Source organism: Coregonus clupeaformis, chromosome 1, assembly GCF_020615455.1.
Source record: "Coregonus clupeaformis isolate EN_2021a chromosome 1, ASM2061545v1, whole genome shotgun sequence".
Classification (NCBI taxonomy): Eukaryota; Metazoa; Chordata; class Actinopteri; order Salmoniformes; family Salmonidae; genus Coregonus; species Coregonus clupeaformis.
Genome location: NC_059192.1, coordinates 83,041,834 through 83,061,794, shown reverse-complemented (window position 1 = coordinate 83,061,794; position 19,961 = coordinate 83,041,834). Strand labels below are relative to the sequence as shown.

General features: G+C 42.5%; 1 protein-coding gene across 1 annotated transcript in view; it reads right to left on the bottom strand.

The window, feature by feature from the left end:
- Positions 1 to 19,961, bottom strand: part of LOC121575262 (CUB and sushi domain-containing protein 1-like) — a 190,404-nt gene that overhangs the window by 80,586 nt on the left and 89,857 nt on the right. The gene's annotated exons all lie outside the window — the stretch shown is intronic.

Genomic DNA, 19,961 nt, shown 5'->3' with positions numbered 1-19,961 from the left:
TAGATATTAATATATAGTTACCTGCAAATCATGTTAGTGAGCCACCCACTTTGCAATGGGCTTCTGTAATGTAATGGGATCCAGCATTGCATGGCAGTAGAAGAGCGGGAGGGTATAAGATAGTCCATTATGCTGATGATTGCGGTCTGTAAAATGCTCCTTTACGCTTGAATGACTTGACTAATAATTTTGGGATGAAGTTTGACAGCTCTGTAGAGCTCATCCACTGTCCAGCTATTCAGAGGTCCATCATATATATTAGTGAGACAGGCATCTCCAGCATTTCTAGAGCTTGTCAGATAAGTCACAGATGAGCTTAAAATGTACTTTGTGGGATTAAATCTGACACATTTAGAATTTACATGTGATTAGGGAGTCTAGAACCGTGCTATGATTTAATACATTCTTGATGTGAAATTTCAGCCAGGAAGTAGGGTAAATTTATTTTTGTAGTTATGGCTCATTTGGTTGAAATGTTTACAAGGAAAACCAATCTTGAAAACCAATTTTAAAAAAATATCAACATTAACAGTTGGGCATTAATCTCTAAACATGATGAAGCAAAACCATCAATAAATGCCAAAGCCACAGAATGAGAAAGGTATACAGACATAAACTGTCACTATCTAGGGACGGCAACAGTAAATGAGCAACTTTGGAGTCCTATATTTCCATCAATCACAAATGAATTATACTTAAAATGTAAGTATTCGCCGCAAAAGTCATTAAAGCCACAATCTGTAATTCATTTTTCTAGCCAAACTATGCAACAACAGCAGCTACAGTAATTGGACAGAGACTTCGTCAACAAATATCCATGTTTAAATCAAATCAAATCGTACTTGTCACATGCGCCGAATACAACAGGTGTAGTAGAGCTTACAGTGAAATGCTTACTTACAAGCCCTTAACCAACAATGCAGTTTTAAGAAAAATAAGAGTTAATAAAATATTTACTAAATAAACTAATGAAAAAAAAAAAATGAAAAAAAATAACGAGGCTATATACAGGGGGTGCCGGTACCGAGTTAATGTGTGGGGGCACAGGTTAGTCGAGGTAATTGAGATAATATGTACATGTAGGTAGGGGTAAAGTGACTATGCATAGATAATAAACAGCGAGTAGCAGCAGCGTAGAAAAAGGGGAAGGGGGGAGTGGGGGGGTTCAATGCAAATAGTCCAGGTAGCCATTTGATTAGCTGTTCAGCAGCCTTATGGCTTGGGGGTAGAAGCTGTTAATTAAGAAGCCTTTTGGACCTAGACTTGGCGCTCCGGTACCACTTGCCGTGCGGTAGCAGAGTGGCTGGAGGCTTTGGCAATTTTTGGACCTTCCTCTGACACCGCCTGGTATAGAGGTCCTGGATGGTAGGAAGCTTGGCCACAGTGATGTACTGGGCTGTACGCACTACCCACTGTAGCGCCTTGCTGTCGGAGGACGAGCAGTTGCCATACCAGGCGGTGATGCAACCAGTCAGGATGCTCTCGATAGTGCAGCTGTATAACTTTTTGAGGATCTGAGGACCCATGCCATGATAGTTTGTTGGTGATGTGGACACCAAGGATCTTGAAGCTCTCAACCTGCTCCACTACAGCCCGTCGATGACAATGGGGGCGTGCTCGGCCCTCCTTTTCCTGTAGTCCACGATCATCTCCTTTGTCTTGATCTTCACCTTTCAATACCTACCATTTTTCAAAAGCATATCCTCATCATTTGCACATTTTGCAGACTACTGTTAATAGTGGTAATAGCTGATAGTGGTAAAAATATACACTACCGTTCAACAGTGAAGCGGCAACTCCGGGATGCTGACCTTCTAGGCAGAGTTGAAAAGAAAAAGCCATATCACAGACTGCCCATCTTAATCTTTACTTTTTATTGGCCAGTCTGAGATATGGCTTTTTCTTTGCAACTCTGCCTAGAAGGTCAGCATCCCGGAGTCGCCTCTTCACTGTTGACGTTGAGACTGGTGTTTTGCGGATACTATTTAATGAAGCTGCCAGTTGAGGACCTGTGAGGCGCCTGTTTCTCAAACTAGACACTCTAATGTATTTGTCCTCTTGCTCAGTTGTGCACCGGGGCCTCCCACTCCTCTTTTTTTCTGGTTAGAGCCAGTTTGCGCTGTTCTGTGAAGGGAGTAGTACAGAGCTTTGTACGAGATCTTCAGTTTCTTGGCAATTTCTCGCATGGAATAGCCTTCATTTCTCAGAACAAGAATAGACTGACGAGTTTCAGAAGAAAGTTATTTGTTTCTGGCCATTTTGAGCCTGTAATCGAACCCACAATTACTGATGCTCCATATACTCAACTAGTCTCAAGAAGGCCCGTTTTATTGCTTCTTTAATCAGCACAACAGTTTTCAGCTGTGCTAACATAATTGCAAAAGGGTTTTCTAATGATCAATTAGCCTTTTAAAATGATAAACTTGGATTAGCAAACACAACGTGCCATTGGAACACAGGGCTGATGGTTGCTGATAATGGTCCTCTGTACACCTATGTAGATATTCCATTAAAAAAATCAGCCGTTTCCAGGTAAAATAGCCATTTTCAACATGAACAATGTCTACACTGTATTTCTGATCAATTTGATGTTATTTTAATGGACAAAAAAAATGCTTTTCTTTCGAAAACAAGGACATTTCTAAGTGACCCCAAACTTTTGAACGGTAGTGTAGGTAAACAAAAAAAGATAACTCATTCAATTGTAATTGAATTGGTATTTGATGAAGTGTGATTAATCCTGTATGAAACATCATGCAAAGGGAGGCAGAGAACACAAAGCATTTCTGACAGTTTAATTAAGAGAATTATCCTAATGGATTTGTTTTTAAAAGTAGAATGAAAAGCCTGATTATAATGGGTGAGGGTGTCAAGGATGTAAAGGCGGACCACACAACAATGGAAGGGAAACTGTGCATCTTAATGTGCCACCGCACACGATACGGTCTTCACCCCTCCCCTCTCTCTTATCCCCTCCTAATGTCACTGCTTGCTGATTTGGAGACATTTCACCAATGTTAGAGATGACTCAGTGCCTGTGCCATCTGGACAACCAAGCTCAAAATGGAGGCAAATTAGCATTGTATTTTCCTTTAGAGTCATATGCACCCGTCACCAGGTGTTCTCTGGCATCATTATTTATTTATTCGCTAGATGGGCCAGACAACCTTTTTTTCGGCGGTGGAAAGTGAACAAATATATTCAGCATGAGATCTGGGCATATACACTTTGCCTTAAAGCACACAAAACTCCATCACAGGAGGTTGGTGGCACCTTAACTGGGGAGGACGGGCTCATGGTAATGGCTGGAGTGGAATTTGAGGAATGGTATCAAATACATCAAACACATGGTTTCCATGTGTTTGATACCATTCCATTTGCTCTGTTCCAGTCACTGAACTCCATAGTTGCCTGACCTTTGGTAAGCCTGTTGTCGTGACACTAGCGCAGTTTATTACAGGCTTGTAGAAGGCATTGCTTGGGGCATGGCCACAGGTATCTCCATTGGGAGGCACAAAAAAAGGGGGGGGTATTCAAGGCAAAGGGTGGATATTTGAAGAATCTCAAATATAAAATATATTTTGATTTGTTTAACACTTTTCTGGTTACTACATGATTCCATATGTGTTATTTCATAGTTTTGATGTCTTCACTATTGTTCTACAATGTAAACAATTTTAAAAATAAAGAAAACCCCTTGAATGAGTAGGTGTGTCCAAACTTCTGACTGGTAATATATATACAGTGCTGCTTGAAAGTATGTGAACCCTACAGGGCTGGTCATTATTTTGCTATAAAATATTAAAATAAACATATAAAACCTTATCTAAACCCCAATTCGTAATAAAGACATTCCAAGTAAATGACATAAACAAAATAAAATATATATTTTCATTGTTTATTTAACAAAAACTCAGATTTGATGTGCGCAAAAATATGTGAACCCAGTCAATAGCTTGTGGCACCTCCATTAGCAGCGATAACTTGGACTAAACGTCTCCTATAGCCAGTAATCAGTCTCTGACATCTGTTTTGAGGGATTTTTGCCCACTCCTCCTTACAGAACTCAGCCAATTGAGTGAGGTTTGAGGGGTGTCTGGCATGAACTGCCCACTTCAGGTCCTGCCACAGCATCTCGATTGGATTTAGATTAGGACTTTGACTTGGCCAATCCAAAAGACAAATCTTCTTTCTCCTGAGCCATTCTTTGGTAGATTTGCTTGAATGCTTTTGGTCGTTGTCTTGTTGGAAGACCCATTTTTGGCCCAGCTTTAGCTCCTTTACTGATGGCCTGACGTTCTGTTCAAGAATCTCCTGGTATACCTCAGAATTCATGGTTCCCTTAATGATGTGGAGTCGTCCAGGTCCAGAGGAGGAAAAGCAGCCCCAGATCTTGACATTCCCACCACAATGCTTGACTGTTGCGATAAGGTTATTTTGGTGGTAGGCAGTGTTGGGTTTTCGCCAAACATTGCGGTGTTGATTGTGACCAAAAAAGTCAATTTTGGACTCATCGGTCCAGAGATTGGACTTCCAGAAACCTTCAGGTTTGTCCAGGTGGTCTCTGGCAAAGTTAAGACAGGCAGTTTGGTTCTTTTTTGACAGCAGAGGCTTCTTCCTAGCAACCCTCCCATGAATGGCATTTCGATTCAGTGTTCTTATTATTGTTGAAGCATACACAGTTACCTGAAATGCCGCAAGGGAGGTCTGCAAATCTCTAGATGTTATGTTTGGATTGGCTTTTACCTGATTTATTATTGTTCTTGTGGCTCTTGGGGATATTTTGGAAGGGCGTCCACTTCTAGGCCAAGTTGCTGTCATGTTAAATGCTCTCCATTTCTAAATGATTTACCTCACAGTCTGAGATCTCCTTTCCTCTCTTGGCATGGTGTGCTTTGCATTCACCTGGATGGGTAACACCAAACTGACCAGGTTTCTTATCTCTATTTATCAGAGTCCCGCCCAAACTCTTTCCTAACGATCTCTTCTTTGATTGATTCATTTGGTAGCTAATTATTTACCCACCTGATACTACTTACTTACTTGATTTCACCAATACAACTTGGGGTTCACTTATTTTTGCACCTGCACTAATTCCTTTTTAATGTTTTTTTCTACTACATGCATGATTTCCTCTTCACCAACATAAAGTATTGGTAAATATAAACCTGTTATGTCAGATCATAACTGCTTCTGATTAAAGGAAGATGTCATGGTAAAAACTGAAGAAATGTGTAAATGTACAAGGGGTTCACATACTTTCAAGCAGCACTATATACAGTACCTGTCAAAGGTTTGGACACACCTACTCATTCAAGGGTTTTTCTTTATTTTTTACTATTTTCTACATTGTAGAACAATAGTGAAGACATCAAAACTATGAAATAACACATATGGAATCATGTATTAACCAAAAAAGTGTTAAACAAATTTAAGATTCTTCAAATAGCCACCCTTTGCCTTGATGACAGCTTTGCACACTCTTGGCATTCTCTCAACCAGCTTCACCTGGAATGCTTTCCCAACAGTCTTGAAGGAGTTCCCACATATGCTGAGCACTTGTTGGCTGCTTTTCCTTCACTCTGCCGTCAGACTCATCCAAAACCATCTCAATTGGGTTGAGGTCGGGGGATTGTGGAGGCCAGGTCATCTGATGCAGCACTCCATCACTCTCCTTCTTGGTAAAATAGCCCTTACACAGCCTGGAGGTGTGTTGTGTCATTGTCCTGTTGAAAAACAAATGATAGTACCACTAAGCCCAAACCAGATGGGATGGCATATCGCTGCAGAATGATGTGGTAGCCATGCTGGTTAAGTGTGCCTTGAATTCTAAATAAATCACAGACAGTGTCCCCATCAAAGCACCCCAACACCATAACACCTCCTCTTCCATGCTTTACGGTGGGAACTACAGATGCTGAGATCATCCATTCACCCACACCACATCTCACAAAGACACGGCGGTTGGAACCAAAATTCTCCAATTTGGGCTTCAGACCAAAGGACAAATTTCCACCGGTCTAACGTGTTTCTTGGCCCAAGCAGGTCTCTTCTTCTTATTGGTGTCCTTTAGTAGTGGTTTCTTTGCAGCAATTCGACCATGAAGGCCTGATTCACACAGTCCCCTGTGAACACTTGTTGTTGAGATGTGTCTGTGACTTGAACTCTGTGAAGCATGTATTTGGGCTGCAATTTCTGAGGCTGGTAACTCTAATGAACTTATCCTCTGCAGCAGAGCTAACTCTGGGTCTTCCATTCCTGTGGCGGTCCTCATGAGAGCCAGTTTCATCATAGCGTTTGACGGTTTTTGCGACTGCACTTGAAGAAACTTAAAAAGTTCTTGAAATGTTCCGTATTGACTGGCCTTCATGTCTTAAAGTAATGATGGACTGTCATTTATCTTTGCATATTTGAGCTATTCTTGCCATAATATGGACTTGGTCTTTTACCAAATAGGGCTATATTCTGTATACAACCCTACCTTGTCACAACACAACTGATTGGCTCAAATGCTTTAAGAAGGAAAGAAATTCCACAAATTAACTTTTAAGAAGGCACAACTGTTAATTGAAATGCATTCCAGGTGACTACCTCATGAAGCTGGTTGAGAGAATGCCAAGTGTGTGCAAACCTGTCATCAAGGAAAAGGGTGGATATTCTACAATGTAAAAAATAGTAAAAATAAAGAAAAAAAAAAATAATATATATATATATATATATATATATATACACAGTTGAAGTCGGAAGTTTACATACACCTAGGTTGGAGTCATTAAAACTTGTTTTTCAACCACTCCACAAATGTCTTGTTAACAAACTACAGTTTTGGCAAGTCGGTTAGGACATCTACTTTCTGCATGACACAAGTAATTTTTCCAACAATTGATTACAGACAGATTATTTCACTTATAATTGACTGTATCACAATTCCAGGGTCAGAAGTTTACATACACTAAGTTGACTGTGCCTTTAAACAGCTTGGAAAATTCCAGAAAATGATGTCATGGCTTTAGAAGTTTCTGATAGGCTAATTGACATCATTTGAGTTAGTTTGAGGTGCACCTGTGGATGTATTTCAAGGCCTACCTTTAAACTCAGTGCCCCTTTGCATGACATCATGGGAAAATCAAAAGAAATCAGCCAAGACCTCAGAAAAATAATTGTAGACCTCCACAGGTTTGGTTCATCCTTGGGAGCAATTTCCAAATGCCTGAAGGTACCACGTTCATCTGTACAAACAATAGTACGCAAGTATAAACACCATGGGACCACGCAGCCGTCATACCGCTCAGGAAGGAGACGCGTTCTGTCTCCTAGAGATGAACGTACTTTGGTGCCCAAAAGTACAAATCAATCCCAGAACAACAGCAAAGGACCTTGTGAAGATGCTGGAGGAAACAGGTACAAAAGTATCTATATCCACAGTAAAACAAGTCCTATATCGACATAACCTGAAAGGCCGCTCAGCAAGGAAGAAGCCACTGCTCCAAAACCACCATAAAAAAGCCAGACTATGGTTTGCAACTGCACATGGGGACAAATATCGTACTTTTTGGATGAAATGTCCTCTGGTCTGATGAAACAAAAATAGAACTGTTTGTCCATAATGACCATCGTTATGTTTGGAGGAAAAAGGGGGTCGCTTGCAAGCCGAAGAACACCATCCCAACCGTGAATCACGGGGGTGGCAGCATCATGCTGTGGGGGTGCTTTGCTGCAGGAGGGACTGGTGCACTTCACAAAATAGATGGCTTCATGAGGAAGGAAAATTATATTGATATATTGAAGCAACATCTCAAGACATCAGTCAGGAAGTTAAAGCTTGGTCGCAAATGTGTCTTCCAAATGGACAATGACCCCAAGCATACTTCCAAAGTTGTGGCAAAATGGCTTAAGGACAACAAAGTCAAGGTATTAGAGTGGCCATCACAAAGCCCTGACCTCAATCCTATAGAAAATGTGTGGGCAGAACTGAAAAGGCGTGTGCGAGCAAGGAGGCAAACAAACCTGACTCAGTTACACCAGCTCTGTCAGGAGGAATGGGCAAAATTCACCCAACTTATTGTGGGAAGCTTGTGGAAGGCTACCCGAAACATTTGACCCAAGTTAAACAATTTAAAGGCAATGCTACCAAATACTAATTGAGTGTATGTAAACTTCTGACCCACTGGGAATGTGATGAAAGAAATAAAAGCTGAAATAAATCATTCTCTCTACTATTATTCTGACATTTCACATTCTTAAAATAAAGTGGTGATCCTAACTGACCTAAGACAGGGAATTTTTACTAGGATTAAATGTTAGGAATTGTGAAAAACTGAGTTTAAATGTATTTGGCTAAGGTGTATGTAAACTTCCGACTTCAACTGTATATACACACAACATGTCAAAAGTTTTAGAACACCTACTCATTCAAGTTTCATTAATTTATTTTACAATTTTTTAGCGCTATGATGAAACTGGCTCTCATGAGGAACGCGACAGGAATGGAAGACCCAGAGTTACCTCTGCTGCAGAGGATAAGATCATTACATTGACATTTTAGTCATTTAGCAGACGCTCTTACCAGCCTCAGAAATTGCAGCCCAAATAAATGCTACACAGAGTTCAAGTAACAGACACATCTCAATATCAACATTTTACATTTTACATTTTAGTCATTTAGCAGACGCTCTTATCCAGAGTGCATACATTTTCATACTGTTCAGTGGAGACTGTGTGAATCAGGCCTTCAGGGTTGAATTGTTGCAAAGAAACCACTACTAAAGGACACCAATAAGAAGAAGACACTTGCTTGGGCCAAGAAACACGCGCAATGGACATTAGACTGGTGGAAATTTGTCCTTTGGTCTGGAGTCCAAATTTGAGATTTTTGGTTTCAACTGCCGTGTCTTTGTGAGATGCAGTGTTGGTGAACGGATGATCGCCGCATGTGTATTTCCTACCGTAAAGCATGGAGGAGGAAGTGTTATGGTGTGGGGGTGCTTAGCTGGTGACACTGTCTGTGATTTATTTAGGATTCAAGGCACACTTAACCAACATGCCTACAACAGCAATCTGCAGCGATACGCCATCCCATCTGGTTTGGGCTTAGTGGGATGATCATTTGTTTTTCAACAGGACAATGACCCAACACACCTCCAGGCTGTGTAAGGGCTATTTTACCAAGAAGGAGAGTGATGGAGTGCTGCATCGGATGACCTGGCCTCCACAATCCCCCGACCTCAACCCAATTGAGATGGTTTGGGATGAGTCGGACCGCAGAGTGAAGGAAAAGCAGCCAACAAGTGTTCAGCATATGTGGGAACTCCTTCAAGACTGTTGGAAAAGCATTCCAGGTGAAGCTGGTGGAGAGAATGCCAAGAGTGTGCAAAGCTGTCATCAAGGCAAAGGGTGGCTATTTGAAGAATGTCAAACAGAAAATATATTTTGATTTGTTTAACACTTTTTTGGTTACTATATGATCCCATATGTGTTATTTCATAGTTTTGATGTCTTCACTAATATTCTACAATGTAGAAAATAATAAAAAATAAAGAAAAACCCTTGAATGAGTAGGTGTTCTAAAACTTTTAACCGGTTGTATATATATATATATATATATATATATATACACAGTGGGGGAAAAAGTATTTAGTCAGCCACCAATTGTGCAAGTTCTCCCACTTAAAAAGATGAGAGAGGCCTGTAATTTTCATCATAGGTATACGTCAACTATGACAGAAAAAATTAGAGAAAAACAATCCTGAAAATCACATTGTAGGATTTGTAATGAATTTATTTGCAAATTATGGTGGAAAATACGTATTTGGTCAATAACAAAAGTTTCTCAATACTTTGTTATATACCATTTGTTGGCAATGACACAGGTCAAACGTTTTCTGTAAGTCTTCACAAGGTTTTCACACACTGTTGCTGGTATTTTGGCCCATTCCTCCATGCAGATCTCCTCTAGAGCAGTGATGTTTTGGGGCTGTCGCTGGGTAACACAGACTTTCAACTCCCTCCAAAGATTTTCTATGGGGTTGAGATCTGGAGAACTGGCTAGGCCACTCCAGGACCTTGAAATGCTTCTTACGAAGCCACTCCTTCGTTGCCCGGGCGGTGTGTTTGGGATCATTGTCATGCTGAAAGACCCATCCATGTTTCATCTTCAATGCCCTTGCTGATGGAAGGAGGTTTTCACTCAAAATCTCACGATACATGGCCCCATTCATTCTTTCCTTTACACGGATCAGTCGTCCTGGTCCCTTTGCAGAAAACAGCCCCAAAGCATGATGTTTCCACCCCCATGCTTCACAGTAGGTATGGTGTTCTTTGGATGCAACTCAGCATTCTTTGTCCTCCAAACACGACGAGTTGAGTTTTTACCAAAAAAGTTCTATTTTGGTTTCATCTGACCATATGACATTCTCCCCAATCCTCTTCTGGATCATCCAAATGCACTCTAGCAAACTTCAGACGGGCCTGGACATGTACTGGCTTAAGCAGGGGGGACACGTCTGGCACTGCAGGATTTGAGTCCCTGGCGGCATAGTGTGTTACTGATGGTAGCCTTTGTTACTTTGGTCCCAGCTCTCTGCAGGTCATTCACTAGGTCCCCCCTTGTGGTTCTGGGATTTTGCTCACCGTTCTTGTGATCATTTTGACCCCACGGGGTGAGATCTTGCGTGGAGCCCCAGATCGAGGGAGATTATCAGTGGTCTTGTATGTCTTCCATTTCCTAATAATTGCTCCCACAGTTGATTTCTTCAAACCAAGCTGCTTACCTATTGCAGATTCAGTCTTCCCAGCCTGGTGCAGGTCTACAATTTTGTTTCTGGTGTCCTTTGACAGCTCTTTGGTCTTGGCCATAGTGGAGTTTGGAGTGTGACTGTTTGAGGTTGTGGACAGGTGTCTTTTATACTGATAACAAGTTCAAACAGGTGCCATTAATACAGGTAACGAGTGGAGGACAGAGGAGCCTCTTAAAGAAGAAGTTACAGGTCTGTGAGAGCCAGAAATCTTGCTTGTTTGTAGGTGACCAAATACTTATTTTCCACCATAATTTGCAAATAAATTCATAAAAATCCTACAATGTGATTTTCTGGAAATAAAATTCTCAATTTGTCTGTCATAGTTGACGTGTACCTATGATGAAAATTACAGGCCTCTCTCATCTTTTTAAGTGGGAGAACTTGCACAATTGGTGGCTGACTAAATACTTTTTTTCCCCACTGTATATATATATATACAGTGGGGAGAACAAGTATTTGATACACTGCCGATTTTGCAGGTGTTCCTACTTACAAAGCATGTAGAGGTCTGTAATTTTTATCATAGGTACACTTCAACTGTGAGAGACGGAATCTAAAACAAAAATCCAGAAAATCACATTGTATGATTTTTAAGTAATTAATTTGCATTTTATTGCATGACATAAGTATTTGATCACCTACCAACCAGTAAGAATTCCGGCTCTCACAGACCTGTTAGTTTTTCTTTAAGAAGCCCTCATGTTCTCCACTCATTACCTGTATTAACTGCACCTGTTTGAACTCGTTACCTGTATAAAAGACACCTGTCCACACACTCAATCAAACAGACTCCAACCTCTCCACAATGGCCAAGACCAGAGAGCTGTGTAAGGACATCAGGGAGAAAATTGTAGACCTGCACAAGGCTGGGATGGGCTACAAGACAATAGGCAAGCAGCTTGGTGAGAAGGCAACAACTGTTGGCGCAATTATTAGAAAATGGAAGAAGTTCAAGATGACGGTCAATCACCCTCGGTCTGGGGCTCCATGCAAGATCTCACCTCGTGGGGCATCAATGATTTTTTATTTTATTTGTTTTCACCTTTATTTAACCAGGTAAGCCAGTTGAGAACAATTTCTCATTTACAACTGCGACCTGGCCAAGATAAAGCATAGTAGTGCGATAAAAACAACAACACAGAGTTACATATGGGGTAAAAAACATAAAGTCAAAAAAATACAACAGAAAATATATATACAGTGTGTGCAAATGTAGTAAGTTATGGAGGTAAGGCAATAAATAGGCTATAGTGCAAAATAATTACAATTAGTATTAACACTGGAATGCTAGATGTGCAAGAGATTATGTGCAAATAGAGATACTGGGGTGCAAAAGAGCAAAATAAATAACAATATAGGGATGAGGTAGTTGGGTGGGCTAATTTCAGATGGGCTGTGTACAGGTGCAGTGATCGGTAAGGTGCTCTGACAACTGATGCTTAAAGTTAGTGAGGGAGATAAGAGTCTCCAGCTTCAGAGATTTTTGCAATTCGTTCCAGTCATTGGCAGCAGAGAACTGGAAGGAATGGCGGCCAAAGGAGGTGTTGGCTTTGGGAATGACCAGTGAGATATACCTGCTGGAGCGCAGACTACGGGTGGGTGCTGCTATGGTGACCAATGAGCTAAGATAAGGCAGGGATTTGCCTAGCAGTGATTTATAGATGGCCTGGAGCCAGTGGGTTTGACGACGAACATGTAGTGAGGACCAGCCAACAAGAGCGTACAGGTCACAGTGGTGGGTAGTGTATGGGGCTTTGGAGACAAAACGGATGGCACTGTGATAGACTACATCCAATTTGCTGAGTAGAGTGTTGGAGGCTATTTTGTAAATGACATCGCCGAAGTCAAGGATCGGTAGGATAGTCAGTTTTACGAGGGCATGTTTGGCAGCATGAGTGAAGGAGGCTTTGTTGCGAAATAGGAAGCCGATTCTAGATTTAACTTTGGATTGGAGATTCTTAATGTGAGTCTGGAAGGAGAGTTTACAGTCTAACCAGACACCTAGGTATTTGTAGTTGTCCACATACTCTAGGTCAGACCCGTCGAGAGTGGTGATTCTAGTCGGGTGGGCGGGTGCCAGCAGCGTTCGATTGAAGAGCATGCATTTAGTTTTACTAGTGTTTAAGAGCAGTTGGAGGCTATTTAAGGAGTGTTGTATGGCATTGAAGCTCGTTTGGAGGTTTGTTAACACAGTGTCCAATGAAGGGCCAGATGTATACAAAATGGTGTCGTCTGCGTAGAGGTGGATCTGAGAGTCACCAGCAGCAAGAGCGACATCATTGATATACACAGAGAAAAGAGTCGGCCCAAGAATTGAACCCTGTGGCACCCCCATAGAGACTGCCATAGGTCCAGACAACAGGCCCTCCGATTTGACACACTGAACTCTATCTGAGAAGTAGTTGGTGAACCAGGCGAGGCAGTCATTTGAGAAACCAAGGCTATTTAGTCTGCCAATAAGAATGCGGTGGTTGACAGAGTCAAAGCCTTGGCCAGGTCGATGAAGACGGCTGCACAGTACTGTCTATTATCGATCGCGGTTATAATATCGTTTAGGACCTTGAGCGTGGCTGAAGTGCACCCATGACCAGCTCGAAACCGGATTGCATAAGCGGAGAAGGTACGGTGGGATTCGAAATGGTCGGTGATCTGTTTGTTAACTTGGCTTTCAAATACTTTCGAAAGGCAGGGCAGGATGGATATAGGTCTGTAACAGTTTGGATCTAGAGTGTCACCCCCTTTGAAGAGGGGGGATGACCGCGGCAGCTTTCCAATCTCTGGGGATCTCAGACGTTACGAAAGAGAGGTTGAACAGACTAGTAATAGGGGTTGCGACAATTTCGGCGGCTAGTTTTAGAAAGAAAGGGTCCAGATTGTCTAGCCCAGCTGATTTGTAGGGGTCCAGATTTTGCAGCTCTTTCAGAACATCAGCTGTCTGAATTTGTGTGAAGGAGAAGCGGGGGGGCATGGGCAAGTTGCGGCGGAGGGTGCAGAGTTGGTGGCCGGGGTAGTGGTAGCCAGGTGGAAAGCATGGCCAGCCGTAGCAAAATGCTTGTTGAAATTCTCGATTATTGTAGATTTATCGGTGGTGATAGTGTTTCCTAGCCTCAGTGCAGTGGGCAGCTGGGAGGAAGTGCTCTTATTCTCCATGGACTTTACAGTGTCCCAAAACTTTTTGGAGTTAGTGCTACAGGATGCAAATTTCTGTTTGAAAAAGTTAGCCTTTTCTTTCCTAACTGCTTGTGTATATTGGTTCCTAACTTCCCTAAAAGGTTGCATATCGCGGGGGCTATTTGATGCTAATGCAGTACGCCACAGGATGTTTTTGTGCTGGTCAAGGGCAGTCAAGTCTGAGGAGAACCAGGGGCTATATCTGTTCTTAGTTCTGTATTTTTTGAATGGGGCATGTTTATTTAAGATTGAGAGGAAATTACTTTTAAAGAACAACCAGGCATCCTCTACTGACGGAATGAGATCTATATCCATCCAGGATACCTGGGCCAGGTCAATTAGGAAGGCCTGCTCGCTAAAGTGTTTTAGGGAGCGTTTGACAGTGATGAGGGGTGGTCGTTTGACCGCGGACCCGTTACGGACGCAGGCAATAAGGCAGTGATCGCTGAGATCCTGGTTGAAGACAGCGGAGGTGTATTTAGAGGGTAAGTTAGTCAGGATGATATCTATGAGGGTACCCATGGTTACGGATTTAGGGTTGTACCTGGTAGGTTCGTTGATAATTTGCGTGAGATTGAGGGCATCTAGTTTGGATTGTAGGATGGCCGGGATATTAAGCATATCCCAATTTAGGTCACCAAGCAGTACGAACTCTGAGGATAAATGGGGGGCAATCAATTCACATAAGGTGTCCAGGGCACAGCTGGGGGCTGAGGGGGGTCTGTAGCAAGCAGCAACAGTGAGGGACTTATTTCTGGAAAGGTGGATTTTTAGAAGTAGAAGCTCAATCTGTTTGGGCACAGACCTGGATAGTATGATAGAGCTCTGCAGGCTATCTCTACAGTAGATTGCAACTCCACCCCCTTTGGCAGTTCTATCTAGATGGAAAATGTTATAGTTGGGGATGGACATTTCAGAATTTTTGGTGGCCTTCCTAAGCCAGGATTCAGACACTGCTAGAACATCAGGGTTGGCGGAGTGTGCTAACGCAGTGAATAACTCAAACTTAGGAAGTAGACTTCTGATATTTACATGCAGGAAACCAAGGCTTTTGCGATTACAGAAGTCAGCAAATGATAGCGCCTGGGGAGTAGGAGTGATACTGAGGGCTGCAGGGCCTGGGTTAGCCTCTACATCACCGGAGGAACAGAGGAGGACTAGAATAAGGATACGGCTAAAGGCTTTAAGAACTGGTCTTCTAGTGCGTTGGGTACATAGAATAAAGGGGGCAAATTTCCGGGCATTGTAGAAAAGATTCAGGGCATTATGTACAGACAACGATATGGAAGGATATGAGTAAAGTGGAGGTAAACCTAAGCGTTGGGTAACAATGAAAGAGATAGCATCACTGGAGGCACCAATTGAGTCGGTCTCCGCGTGTATGGGGGGTGGGACAAAGGAGCTATCTAAGGCAGGTTTAGCTGGGCTGGGGGATCTACAGTGAAATAGTACAATTAGAAATAACCGAAACAACAATAAGCTAACCATATTGAGATGGGAGAGAGGCATAAAGCAATCACGGTGTAATTTGAGAGAGCTAAGACAACAGCTGGTAATGACGACACAGTTTGGGCTGAGGCTAAACATAAACAGGATGCGGTACCGTAAAAAGGAACAGTCCAGCAGGCATCAGCTGTATAGCTGAGTTATCATAAGGTCCGGTGAACAGCAATAGGATAGTTCGGGGGCTGCTAAAGCACTAGCGTGTGCTAGCGGGCCGGGGCTAGCAGATGGAATCTTCGTGGTCGACGTGGTAACGGGAAGCCTGTTGTAATCACATCAGACGATTTCGTCGGCAGACCAGTCGTGTAGGATCGGCGGGCTCCGTGTCAACACTAGGTGGTCCCGTCCGGTTGACATAGAGGTAGATAGCTGGGAGATGGGCCTAGCTCAGGATGATTAGCCAGACCACATGTCCATTTTGTTGCAGCTAGCTGGTAGCGATGAATCCGGAGTTAAAGGTCCAGTGATTCAGTGATTCCGGCAGAAGAACTGATATGTTCTGGGTCGATAACGCGCTGTGCAGACTGGCCGAATAATAGTCCAGACTAGAGCTGGCTGGTGGGTGGTGCAGGCCACGGACAATGGTGAAAAAACCGCTAACAGTAGCTGATAGCAAGTAGCTAGTTAGCTGGCTACTCCCGTCCGGTAGACCTAGAGGTAGATATGAGCCTGGCTCTAGGCTAGCTCGAGGCTAACTGGTGCTTGCATCGGGGGCAGTGGTGAATTAGCCAGACAGCAACATCCATTCGGTTGCGGCTAGCTAGTTGCGATCCGGTGATTAATGTCCAGTGATTAAATTATTCCCGCAGAAAATCCAATGTTCTGGGTGAAATACCGCTAACTGTGGCTAATAGCAAGTAGCTAGTTAGCTGGCTAGCTAGTTTCAACTGGAGATTCTAGATAAAAGGTAAGTCAATAATAGAATCCGTTCCACATTGAGTGAGGTGGGTTGCAGGAAAGTATATTTTGTAGAAGGATGAAAAGTCTGATAGGGAAATATGTACGAAAAATACAAAAAAAACAGGGTATTTACAGGCTATTTACAGACACACGACAAAAACAGGACTGCACTACTACGCCATCTTGGATGATCATGAGGAAGGTGAGGGATCAGCCCAGAACTACACAGCAGGCCTGGTCAATGATCTGAAGAGAGCTGGGACCACAGTCTCAAAGAAATCATTAGTAACACACTACGCCGTCATGGATTAAAATCCTGCAGCACAGCAAGGTCCCCCTGCTCAAGCCAGCGCATGTTCAGGCCCGTCTGAAGTTTGCCAATGACCATCTGGATGATCCAGAGGAGAAATGGGAGAAGGTCATGTGGTCTGATGAGGCAAAAATAGAGCTTTTTGGTCTAAACTCCACTCGCCGTGTTTGGAGGAAGAAGAAGGATGAGTACAACCCCAAGAACACCATCCCAACCGTAAAGCATGGAGGTGGAAACATCATTCTTTGGGTATGATTTTCTGAAAAGGGGACAGGACGACTGCACCGTATTGAGGGGAGGATGGATGGGGCCATGTATCGCAAGATCTTGGCCAACAACCTCCTTCCCTCAGTAAGAGCATTGAAGATGGGTCGTGGCTGGGTCCTCCAGCATGACAACGACTCGAAACACACAGCCAGGGCAACTAAGGAGTGGCTCCGTAAAAAGCATCTCAAGGTCCTGGAGTGGCCTAGCCATCCTCCAGACCTGAATCCAATAGAACATTTTTGGAGGGAGCTGAAAGTCCGTATTGCCCAGCGACAGCCCCAAAACCTGAAGGATCTGGAGAAGGTGTGTATGGAGGAGTGGGCCAAAATCCCTGCTGCAGTGTGTGCAAACCTGGTCAAGACCTACAGGAAATGTATGATCTCTGTAATTGCAAACAAAGGTTTCTGTACCAAATATTAAGTTCTGCTTTTCTGATGTATCAAATACTTATGTCATGCAATCAAATGCAAATTAATTACTTAAAAATCATACAATGTGATTTTCTGGATTTTTGTTTTAGATTCCGTCTCTCACAGTTGAAGTGTACCTATGATAAAAATTACAGACCTCTACATGCTTTGTAAGTAGGAAAACCTGCAAAATCGGCAGTGTATCAAATACTTGTTCTCCCCACTGTATATATATATATATATATATATATACACTGTTGAAGTCGGAAGTTTACATACACCTCAGCCAAATACATTTAAACTCAGTTTTTTACAATTCCTGACATTTAATCCTAGTAAAAATTCCCTGTCTTAGGTCAGTTAGGATCACCACTTTATTTTAAGAATGTTGAATGTCAGAATAATAGTAGAGAGAATGATTTATTTCAGCTTTTATTTATTTCATCATATTCCCAGTGGGTCAGAAGTTTACATACACTCAATTAGTATTTGGTAGCATTGCCTTTAAATTGTTTAACTTGGGTCAAACGTTTCGGGTAGCCTTCCATAAGCTTCCCACAATAAGTTGGGTGAATTTTGGCCCATTCCTCCTGACAGAGCTGGTGTAACTGAGTCAGGTTTGTAGGCCTCCTTGCTCGCACACACTTTTTCAGTTCTGCCCACACATTTTCTATAGGATTGAGGTCAAGGCTTTGTGATGGCCACTCCAATACCTTGACTTTGTTGTCCTTAAGCCATTTTGCCACAACTTTGGAAGTATGCTTGGGGTCATTGTCCATTTGAAAGACCCATTTGTGACCAATCTTTAACTTCCTAACTGATGTCTTGAGATGTTGCTTCAATATATCCACATCATTTTCCTTCCTCATGATGCCATCTATTTTGTGAAGTGCACCAGTCCCTCCTGCAGCAAAGCACCTCCACAGCATGATGCTGCCACCCCCGTGCTTCACGGTTGGGATGGTGTTCTTCGGCTTGCAAGCAATCCCCTTTTTCCTCCAAACATATCCATGGTCATTATGGCCAAACAGTTCTATTTTTGTTTCATCAGACCAGAGGACATTTCTCCAAAAAGTACAATCTTTGTCCCCATGTGCAGTTGCAAACCGTAGTCTGGCTTTGTTATGGCGGTTTTGGAGCAGTGGCTTCTTCTTTGCTGAGCGGCCTTTCAGGTTATGTCGATATAGGACTCGTTTTACTGTGGATATAGATACTTTTGTACTTGTTTCCTCCAACATCTTCACAAGGTCCTTTGCTGTTGTTCTGGGATTGATTTGCACTTTTCGCACCAAAGTACGTTCATCTCTAGGAGACAGAACGTGTCTCCTTCCTGAGCGGTATGACGGCTGCGTGGTCCCATGGTGTTTATACTTGCATACTATTGTTTGTACAGATGAACGTGGTACCTTCAGGCGTTTGGAAATTTCTCCCAACGATGAACCAGACTTGTGGAGGTCCACACATTTTTTCTGAGGTCTTGGCTGATTTATTTTCACTTTCCCATGATGTCAAGCAAAGAGGCACTGAGTTTGAAGGTAGGCCTTGAAATACATCCACAGGTACACCTCCAATTGATTCAAATGATGTCAATTAGCCTATCAGAAGCTTCTAAAGCCATGACATCATTTTCTGGAAATGTCCAAGCTGTTTAAAGGCACAGTCAACTTAGTGTATGTAAACTTCTGACCCACTGGAATTGTGATACAGTGAATTATAAGTGAAATAATCTGTCTGTAAACAATTGTTGGAAAAATTACTTGTGTCATGCACAAAGTAGATGTCCTAACCGACTTGCCAAAACTATAGTTTGTTAACAAGACATTTGTGGAGTGGTTGAAAAACAAGTTTTAATGACTCCAACCTAGGTGTATGTAAACTTCCGACTTCAACTGTATCAGTTCGCATTTAGCATGATCAGGTTGCGCTAAAGGAGGACAGTCTTAAGTCAAGACACCCTCCGCCCACTGGTGCACCAGGCATGTGAGTTCAGGGTAGCTGAGTTCCCACATGTCCCCAATGTAGATGTCAGTCATTAGCTTCTTCCCCAACTGGCCTCACTTTCTGACTCATTAAAAATGACGTACACACACAGAAAATAATAAACTAGTGGATCTAGTCAAGATTGATAAACCCAAACATTTGCCAGACAAGGGAAGGGCCCTCTATTTTCTGTTTTAATAAGGCCTGTATGTATCACTGATCATGCCTAATACAGACATCGCATTCAACATCTTCATTAGATAGCAGACACAGCTGTTAAGTTGTGGGAATGCTGTTACTAGAATTAACAGGGTGACAATGAAGGCCAAGATGACAGCCAACTGGATCTCAAAAGGTATCTGGAGCTGTTACTGTGAGTCATCCAACATGAAAATAGGAACATTGGTCTGCTGTGTAAAAGATGGCACAGAAAAGTATTGGAGGCAGATCAATGTTCAGTCCCCTGGAGGAACTATGGAAGATAAAGATGAGTTGGTTTCATTTTAACTGTGGTCTTCAAAATAAAAAGCCTGTAAGAATTCTGTAGAACACAAGAAACCTAATATATTGCACACAGATATGATCTCTCACATTTAATGAAGGGGAAACGTGCGGTTCAATGCG